The 11,032-nt window shown below is 34.8% G+C and overlaps 1 long non-coding RNA gene across 1 annotated transcript in view; it reads right to left on the bottom strand.

The window, feature by feature from the left end:
• Positions 1–877: 877 nt before the first annotated feature.
• Positions 878–11,032, bottom strand: part of LOC127861454 (uncharacterized) — a 32,354-nt gene continuing 22,199 nt past the window's right edge. Inside the window, exon 2 of the long non-coding RNA XR_008040224.1 lies at positions 878–2,667. This is a non-coding gene — a long non-coding RNA (uncharacterized LOC127861454). The remainder of the gene's footprint in view (positions 2,668–11,032) is intronic.

Raw genomic sequence — 11,032 nt, 5'->3', positions numbered from 1 at the left:
TTGACAAGATAGGATTTAGTTGAGAATTGATGAAAGAGAAAGTAGAACACAAACGAGAAGAAAAACAACAACAACAAACGAATATTTCTCACCCCTTTTCTTTTTAATTCCATTTAGGATGTTTGATGTGCACTTTCAATTTAAGTTATACGCATGTTGAAGAATAATAAAATTCCTAGGTCTGATGAATCTCACGCGGGTCTTTAACCCATTTATGCCTAGTGAACATCCTTCTAAATTGGATCAATTTATTTCCAAAATTAGGGATGTCTTGTATATATTCATTCTATATTTAGAATATTTCTAACAGAAATTCCTTTAACCCATTCATGCCCCAGCGTCTAGAAAAAAGGCCTTGGCAAACAGAGTGGACCCAGATGAGACGCCGCATAGTGCGGCGTCTCATCAGGGTCTGCGCTGTATGCTTAAAGGAATTTCTGTAACAAATATTCTAAATATAGAAATAAATATACTAAACATCCCTAATTTTGGAAATAAATCGATCCAATTTAGAAGGATGGATGAGTCCACTAGGCATAAGTAGGTTAAGCAAACAGCGCATCATGCGGCGTCTCATCTGGGTCTACACTGTTTGCCAAAGCCTTTATTCTAGACGCTAGGCATCAATGGGTTAATAATCATAAGACTTTCGCTTTGCTTCGTCTTACAAAACTACCTCTATGCTGGCTTCATTACGATAATGTTGATTTAATGGGGAAATTATATTTATAAACTGAATGTATATGAAATTTATATTTGAAGTTTGGTTTCGTTTAATAGCGCCTTAACACTATATCAATGTTTATAAGTGCATGTTTAAATGCTTTCTAAAATGTTTATTATTAAGTGACGGGGAATCAAATTTCTCTATTACACACTCGATAAACAAATTTATTAAGTTTATTCAATTGGAAAAGTTTGGCATATTTTTTTAACTGTGGTAAGATTTTTGGGGCAAAGGTTACTTTTTGCCATTGGGAAACGACCCTTTTACATTTTGCATTTGGGAAATAGTCTATTGGAGGATGTATTTTTGGAGAAGAGAAAATCACCGGCTAATCACACAATCACAAGTAACAAAAACTAATGACATCAATATTAACTGCTCCTAGATAAATCAATAAACAAACTGTATGGTTATTTCCGTTGACGCCCATTTACACGTCGTTAGTAACCTAAAACGTCTTCGAATAAATCGTGGGAATCATTTGCCTCTTTATTTGGTGATGTAAGTTTATTTCCCATAAATGCTTATAGCTGTTTGCCGCTCTGTTGCACACACTTTGAAAAAATCGAGTGTTTCCTGTATTAATTGTTTTGTGTTTACCCACCACTGTCATGTTCTATGTTAGATAGTATGTTCAACTTTAACAACTGTATTATCTCTTTCTTTTCATATTGTTTTGTGTTTACCCACCACTGTCATGTATTATGTTAGATGCTATGTACAACTTTTACAACTGTATTATCTCTTTCTTTTCACATGACCCGTCGATATGTTTATTATTACATGTACATGGTTTTGTCTGACGATGTACTATGTACAAGTCGTAATAAAATTTCTGTTCTGTTCTGTTCTTTATTAAAATACAACCACATCAACAACAAATGAAACGGTAGTCAACTTATTGTGTAACACATCTATATGCACAATCTTTTTTGATTGTTACCAACTAGGGTCTATGGGGACGTCATGCAAATAACTTTCGTCGTCGACAGATACCATTTCAGAAGGGACGCAACCTTGCTTCCCTAGCATATTTCTTACATCGTCAAATGTTAGAGTCGACCCCATAGGTTTCTTAGCCCACTCGTGCATTTCGATCACAAATGATGTTATGATATCTTTGCAAAGGGTTGATGTCTGAATCATCTGTGGCAGGACTATGTATTCCGATCCCTCGATGTCCATTTTCATGAAAACTGCCTTTGGTTTGAGGGGGACAATCTGATTTCGAATGAAGTGAACAATATCGATGGTTTGGACTTTATATTCTGTCATATTATTTTTGTTATCAATGGCCGTATCCAGAATGCCAGCGCCCCAGTCGATGTCAAAATTCGTGTCCGAATATATGGTCACAATATCTCCAGTTCTGTTTGAAACGGCGTTATTGTAAAACGTGACATTGAGTCCTTTACGTCGATATGAACGTTCAATGTGCTTCAGGCGACCCATATGACGTGGATTAGCCTCAAATCCAAACGAACACACATCCCCACGACGGCTAGATTGGATTATTTTTCCAAATAACTTGTCAAAGAACGGTATGATAGCCGCACCCGGATACAGCCATGGCTCGTACAACTTCCGTATCTGCACGCCCTTGTTGCTACCTAAATCAACGTACACAAACTTGCAATCTTGGTTTACGTCAATCGGCGGACTTAGCATCTCGTTAAGCGCCCTATCAAGGGCGGGTCCACACAATCCCAGGAACCAATGTCCGAACAAATACAGGAAACAGACACACAGTAACGATGAAAGTAATAACTTCGTTTTCCTCATTTTATTGCCTTCGTTAAGTCCGATTTAGGATCAAATAGGCTCGCACACTATAAACTGTCCGCTATACGTAACATGTATCGTGCTCGGTCGAGAATCGAATATAACAATTGCGCTGCTCAACGTGATGTTGCATGAAAACGTTAAGATCCGTTAGTTGCCTGAAAAAATATTTTAAAGGTCAGTTATTGCATTCCATATACGAAGAATTAAACATTTGGTTAACTTTGACATAGTTATTACATTTTACATCGCATAGTTGTCAGATGTCATAATGAACGATCCAAAATCGCGAATTTATTTGCGCCTACATTGAAGAAAATATTTATCATTGTTTTATGAGAAAATCACACCTATTAACCATTTGATAAAAAAAGGCTTCATATTTTGATGATTTCATCGTCGATAGTTTTTTTTTGTTAACACGTGTGCTGCATGTGAAAAAAATGTTTGTTCTAAATTGAAATTTCATCGAATAGTTTATTACAACAGATTATGAAAGGTTTCTACGATTCATTATCGCAAAATAATATTTTTTCACCAGCAAAATAATAAAAAAAGGAGGAGTATACTCTGTCATTCACGGAAAATCACTCGATAAACTTATGTGGACATGTCACATACTAGCAGCAATATGATCAAGCGAGTTATATGTACTCATACATAACATATAGCTCGATTGGTCATTGTCGACTCAATTTAAGTACTACGCAAACGCACACCGAGTGCTCTTAAATATTACAAAGCACCCGTGCACGGAAAATATACTTAAAGTACCTCGGAGTACGAAAAGGTGCCTTTAAGCGTATTTTCGGTTTCCGTGGCTCATTGTATTATACTCAAGAAAACCCGGTTACAACCTATCAAAACATGCAGTTTGAAAAGCATTTATATGCACGAGCTTATCCGATTCATATCATACAGAGTCATGACAGTTTTTATTGTATCAGTTGCTTTATACATGCGTTAAACAAATTACTAGTGTTCTTATTGTTTAGCTATGTCGTTTCCACTACCTACATGTTTCGTTCAAACGATTTGTAATGTCATAACAGCGAGTTTCTTTTCTTTTGCACGACTTGTAATGTCGTTACCACCAATAAATTATGTTGACAATGTTGTTCCCGCGACTAACTAACTCATTTTATCGAGCAAGATATATTGATCCCACGTCTTAACAATCCATAAGAACGATATCATGAGGCATGCTAATATCGTAAATAATACAAACACATACTCATGTTACATCTGTGCCGGTGTACAAGATGATACAGAAAACTTTATTAGCCGAGTAAATTGTAAGTTTGATGTAACCTTGCATTTATATCAACAAGTTTTCAGTACTTCCCTATATACAAATATGGTTTTATGGTTTAATTTCAGAGTAGATTTCAGATTAGACTTGAAGCCCATGCGTAAACATACATATAACACACAATGTAGTCAACAGTGGTAAGTGGCATACAGGCATATACATATATATATTTAGAATTAACAATTATAGGACATGCATATTACAACAGGTATATAGTTATATGGAATGAGTGATATATTGACGTCATCATTTGATGACGTTCAATTGAACGAATGATAATGGCGACTAAAATTCGTTTAGCTCCGGGTTATAGCCGCGATTTAATAGTCTTGAAAACTGGCCACACACTGTGCCTGAAATTTGACGTGTATATGAACCAGAACGCGATCTACACGATGGCGTATTCGTCATGTCTGGGGAAAAATCTAGTTTTTGATAAAATGACGAAAAGAGGTGTTTTTATTGCACAATCGCTATAAAATGAGTTCTCGCCGGAAGCGTTATTAGCGTTAATAGCAACCCAAAGACAATTCACCCCCAGGAGTCAATTCACGCGCTAGACACTTCAAATTTGATTTTAAATAATAAATATTGCGAGTTTATTCCCAAATTAATAAATAAGTTCATATTGCGTTAAACATACGAAGCTGAACCCGTTTAGAAAATATTAACAAAACAAACAAAAACAAACAACCGTTAAATTTCATTGATGTAGATACGGTAACCTGATTACATATCCACTAGCGTACACATAAAAAATCGTTCGCAAGTAAGCAACAAACAATCAAATTTAAACGCAAATAATTTAACAAAATATAAAAATTTAAAGAAGAGATCGATACTTAAAATTACAATTTCTGCACTAAAAACATTTATGAGAGTCATAAAAACACATAATTTCGGAAGTATACAACCAACAATCAAAATGGCTGCCAATACACGTTCGAAAAGAACGCGAGAAAGTATTAACAAAATAACATCATTAAAATAATGTAAAGTGAATGCTAATTCGCTGTTTTGTAGATAAGTATACGATCTATTGAAAAACAATAACATTTGACATAAAAACACCCGTGGATATGGAAATCTTCAGCGTACGAAATTGCAGACATCACGCGGCGTCTCATCTGGGTCTACGCTGTTTGCCAAGGCCGATAATATAATGAATGGAAATGCACAAACTCAGTAACTGGCAAGCATATATGCATAAGTAGGTTGTTTCGTGATTATTTAGAAACGACTACATAATTCTTTTGGTTCAGCCAGTGCAACTAAACAGAAATAAGTATAAAAAGTTTCTACACCTGACAACAAAGTGCCAACTTAATACAAGGTAAGTTGTTTACATTATTTAAAATATTGCAAGCTTATAGTATACAACAATAAACCGCTGGTACAATGTAATTATAATTGAATAATGCCATCGTTTTAATTTTAATAAGCCCGTGGTTAATTACACTTTTTAATCGTATGGATCAATGTATCTCTTCATCTCTAACACCTTCAATTGACTTGTTCATGAAAAATAAAACACACTACATTAAGCACACTCACACCTTTGATAACTATAATTACTGGTATAAAAATATGTTTTATTGTTGATTTTTTATATTAAATTTTATTGAAGTTCTTATACTGCTAATTTATTGTTTGTTATGGTACATTGGCGGCTATTATTATTTAGACCACATTTATTTTGATGCTAATGACTAACTAGTATTTTGATATAAAGGATGAGTTGTTTTAATTATAACTTACACTGTTAGAAACTGATCGTGTATACACCCTCTGTGCATGTTATCCCATACACCATCACTCACTTACTAAGGCTCGATTGGTCATTCTCGGCTCGGGTAGTACTTACATGTACCCCGGGTACTCTTAAGTTTACTTACATGCACCCCCGGCCCGGGTACGGTAAATAAACTTAAACATACCCGTAAATATTACATTGTATCCGAGTTGTATATCCGCCCAAAACCCGATGTCGTAAAACATGCTACCGATTAACGTAAAACAATATTGTTTACCTTAAACAAACTTCTCTTTTAAAAAATATGCATCAACATGCTTTTTAGTATGCGTGTTGAAAGGACGCCTTAGAAATAATCAAGTAATCAAGAATGCGTCTCTGTTTCTGCTTTTATTTCTTTCATGTATAATGACGATAAGGATTGACGACTAACATTGACGACAATGATCACAAGCATTGACGACTTACACTGACGACTAGCATTGGCGACTACATGTAACATTGACGATTCTCTACAATAAATGAAATTAACAATAAAAAATGAATAATAAGATTATAGTACAACAGATATACTTTTCAAACTATAATATAATAGCATACACTCATTATAATAAAAGGTTTCATAAATACCAATTTGAAACATTTTCAATAAATATCGAAATATCTTATACAATATGTAGTACACAGCATTAATTAAGTGTTAAAACATAATATAAATACCGAATATGGTGTTTCCCATTTAACGGACATTGCAAACCAAATAATGTTTCTTTAAAAAAATCTATGACGGTAAAAAGTGAACGTGCGACGTCGCGGAAAATATTATACTTGACGACGTCATACAATGACGCGACTTTAAACAATTTAAGATTTAAAATTTAATCAAATTAATGATTTTAACAATGAGTTTTGATAATGTAAAGGCCATTTAACAGAAAATTGACATAAATGTAAACATAATTATTTTTCACAAAATAGCCGACAACAACCGATTAAGTGTTAAAATCCCAGGGTACGTTTTAGTATATTTACCGTACCCAGGGTACGAGCCTTACTAACTGTATTATTATTATATCTCACCGACTACCTTTACCTTGTTGTGTTTATCAACCTGAAATTTATGTAAAATCCGGCTTTCTTTACTTTTATTTTTCATTCATTTGATTACGCAATTGTTGACGTATCTCGTGGAAAATTATTTGAATCTTTGGATTTTAATGACGACAAGCTGGAAGTGTCAATTTATTTTAAAAACGAATCTAAATGTATTTAAGTATTGTGTGTTTGTCATGCATAATTCAGTGTTTTCCAGAAAAAATTGAGTAGCCAGTTATATGGCCGACAACTATGCAGTAAAACGAAAGCATTTGTGACATTTACTTGATATATTTGGGGAAAGTAGCCGGCATCAAGAGTATATGTAAGCGGCGAAATCGCTGGCTGCCGGTATTTAAAGAGAACACTGATAATGGTAAACCAAATCTCTACGACAGGATTATAGCTTTGTAAAATTGTTTTTTGGGTGATAATGGTTAGTAATTCATACAAATATTATTAAAAAATATTGTGCTTTAAAATTAATTTTGAGAATGGGATGGAAGAACAGAAAATGAAGAGCATACAAGGATGGACATTAGTGGTTTCCCGTGAGCCCGGGGCAAGTAGATTTTGGCCTGGGCAACTCAATTTCAAAAGTTGGTAAACTTATTTTTTAAGCTTTAAACAATTCAGTGCAATAAAAATTGAAAAACAATTGATCACCATGGATCAATAGTTCAATACTAGTTAAATAACATTCATTATTTAGGAATAGGACATGATTCAATTCAGGCTCATAATAATACATCATGCATTGAACATGTGTATTATCAGCAAATGTATTTAATTATCTATTATTTTATTAAAAGAATGTATAATATTCACATGTTCATATTTCTGGGTTCGTTATTCTTTATCTGGGCAACCAAAATACTAAAGATGGTTACCAACAATAGTAAAAAGTTAGTTTCAATCCCTGGCATATCATTGCAACTTTATTGTTATAAGCATTGCATTAAAGTTGTGATTGAGGTTAGCTTGTTGTTTATAGTATATTTACTTTTTAGCTCGACCATTATATATGAAATATATATAGTGGAGCTATCCTACTCGCCCCGGCGTCGGCGTGCGCATTGGAATGTTTGCGTACCACCTCAAATATATTTCCTATGTCCATTGACATATTGCTATTATATTTTGCAAACTTCTTTACCAACATAACCCCAATCTATTAACAAGAGCAGACAACTGTATCAAGCATTTTAACAGAATAAGGCCCCTTTTCACTTAGAATATGCATAGTATTGATAAATCTATGTTCAAGTTTGCATACCCCCTCAAATAGTTTCTATGTCCCTTGACATATTGCTTTCATACATGTATTTTGCATACTTCTTAACCAACATGACCCCAATGTATAAACAAGAGCAGATAACTTTATCAAGCATTTTGTAACAATTATGGCCTTTTTTTCACTTAGATTATGCATATAATTGATAAATCTATGTTAAAGTTTGCGTTCCACCTTTAAATTGCCATAACTTCTTTATTATGCTCACCCCCCCAAAAAAAAAAAAATTTTTTTAAGGGGAGCATATAGTCGCCGCTTCGTCTGTCCGTCCGTGCACAATTTTTGTCCGGGCTATTTCTCAGCAACTAATGACTGAAATTCAATGAAACTTTCTGAGAAGCTTCACTACTAAGAGGAGATGTGCATATTATCAGCCGGTTCTGGCCGGATTATTTTTTTACAGAGTTACAATGTATGGCCCTTTGAAATTTTCAATTAACTGTACATATAGTGCAATTCTTGTCCGGGCTATTTCTCAGCAACCAATGAATGGAATTCAATGAAACTTTATGGGAGGCTTCACTACCAAGAGGACATGTGCATATTATCAGCCGGTTCTCGTCGGATAATTTTTCACAGGGTTATGGCCCTTTGAAATTTTCCATTGAACATATAGTGCAATTCTTGTCCGAGCTATTTCTCAGAAACTTATTACGGGAATTCAATGACACTTTATGGGAAGCTTCACTACCAACAGGAGAGGTGCATATTATCAGCCGGTTATGGTCGGTTGATTTTTCACAGAGTTCTGGCCCTTTGAAATTTTCTATAAACTGTACATATACATGTCGTGCAATTCTTCATTTCTCCCCAACTACTGTCTGGAATACAATGAAGCTTTATGGGAAGCTTAACTACCTCTAGGAGATGCGCGTGTTATAAGTGGGATCGGGTTAGATGATTTATTAAGAGAGTTATGGCCCTTAAAATTTTTAAGTTGCTTAACCATCCATTGTATTATTTTGTCCAAAGTTATGCCCCTCAAGACGTTTCCTTTTATCTGAATATAATAGTGCAATATTGCGACCAAAAAATCTTTGGGGAGCATCACCCGTCTGCGATTGTTTCTTGTTTATCATCAAATTTGATTCATGCTTTGACAAAACAACACTAACCTGATTTTTCACATAAACGATCAATATCTTTCAATTACATGTATGGTCCTCTTCCACTTAGAATATGACTATATTACATTGACCTTATTGAATATGAACAATTTCCCCATGATAGCTTTCGTTATACTGTCAAGCACTCGAATAGTCGAGCGCGCTGTCCTCTGAAAGCTCCTGTTATGTCCCCCAGTCTATACTGGGGGACATATTGTTTTTGCCCTGTCTGTTTCTTGGTTTGTTTGTTTGTTGGTTTGCGTCAAACTTAAACATTGGCCATAACTTTTGCAATATTCAAGATAGCAACTTGATATTTGGCATGCATGTGTATCTCATTGAGCTGCACATTTTGAGTGGTGAAAGGTCAAGGTCATCATTCAAGGTCAAAGGTCAAATAATATGGGGGAAATTTTGTTTTTCTTTTTGAAACAAACATGATATGTTGCCCACATTTTTTTTTTGATTTTATTAATTAAACGCTTATATTGTGATTCTCTCATGAAACTTTTATTATCGATTGTAGAAAAAAATAGAATACAATGTTAATGTCTGTCAGTTATATACTACTTACTAATCGGATTTCATTGATATTTTGATAACTTTTAATCTTTAACCTGGGTCGAGTTCAAAAATGGTTCCGTCCGCTTAAAACCATTGCCGTTAGGGGAAGAACAGTTTTCCTTACATGGGTATTGTAAAATCTTTTTACCACTCTAGAAATCACCTTTACTATCTATCCTTCAAGAAACTTGGTCAGGTCATTTGTTTTAACGATATCTTGGCTGATTTGTTTATGAATATTTATCTTCAAAACTAAGATTGGGCATATAAATCAAGCATGTATGTTTCTCGGTTGTTTTCTTAGAAAACCCTAGGCATTGTCATAGCCAGCTCGTCGTGTCGTGTCGTGTCTTTCTGCCGTCCGGGGTCCGCCCCTTAAACCTTAACATTGGCTTAAAAATCAAAGTACCTCCACCTACAACTTTGAAACTTCATATGTAGATGCACCTTGATGAGTTCTACACGCCACACCCATTTTGGGTCACTAGGTCAAAGGTTAAGGTCATTGTGACCTCTTAAAAAATATTCTGACAAGCTTTCATCATTCAAAACTGCACCCGCAGCCGAGCGTCGGCATCCGTTACGCGGTGCTCTTGTTGTGATAATAGTTTATTTCCTTAGAGTCTCAGGTGAGTGCCTTTAGGCCCATGGTCCACTTGTTGAAAATACTAACGCTGAATAGGTCAAGGTCCCTCCCAGATACTAATCTCCCGTACCACGGGTACTTTGAAGTTTACTTAACCGTACTCCAATTTTCAAATGATACTTTTTGGTAACCCCGGTATACTTACAGATACCCCTTCTTTCTTAAAAAAAAAATGTACCCAAAATAATGTGTACCCAATTTTTGTTCATAACCAATTGTTTTAGTAAACACATTTTTTTGGAACCAAAATTTTCGTACTCAATTTTGTTTTCCTACCCACATTTTTTATTACCCACAATTTTTGTACCCATATTTTTTTTCGTACCCAAATTATTTTTGGCATAAATTGTTTGTTACCAAAATTTTCGTACCCACATTTTTTCCGTACACATGTTTTTCTTACCAATTTTTTTTCCTACCCAATTTGTTTTGGCAAATTTTTTTCGAAGCCAAAATTTTCGTACCCACATATTTTTCGTATGGAATGAGTGATATATTGGACGTCATCTATTGATGACGTTCAATTGAACGAATGATAATGGCGACTAAAAGCTCCTGGTTTTAGCCGCGATTCGACTCTATTGGTAACTGACCGATAACTTTTGCTGAATATGAACCAGAACGCGTTCTACACGGTGGCATATTTGCCATTTCTGGGAAAATGTAGTTTTTTGATCAAATGACGAAAAAGTGGTGTTTTTCATTGCGAAATCGCTATAAACACGTGGCTTGGCCGGAAGTACATGTAGCGTT

The sequence above is a fragment of the Dreissena polymorpha genome, chromosome 16 (assembly GCF_020536995.1).
Source record: "Dreissena polymorpha isolate Duluth1 chromosome 16, UMN_Dpol_1.0, whole genome shotgun sequence".
Lineage (NCBI taxonomy): Eukaryota > Metazoa > Mollusca > Bivalvia > Myida > Dreissenidae > Dreissena > Dreissena polymorpha.
The sequence above is the reverse complement of the archived record's forward strand: the minus strand, read 5'-3'. Positions and strand labels throughout refer to the sequence as shown.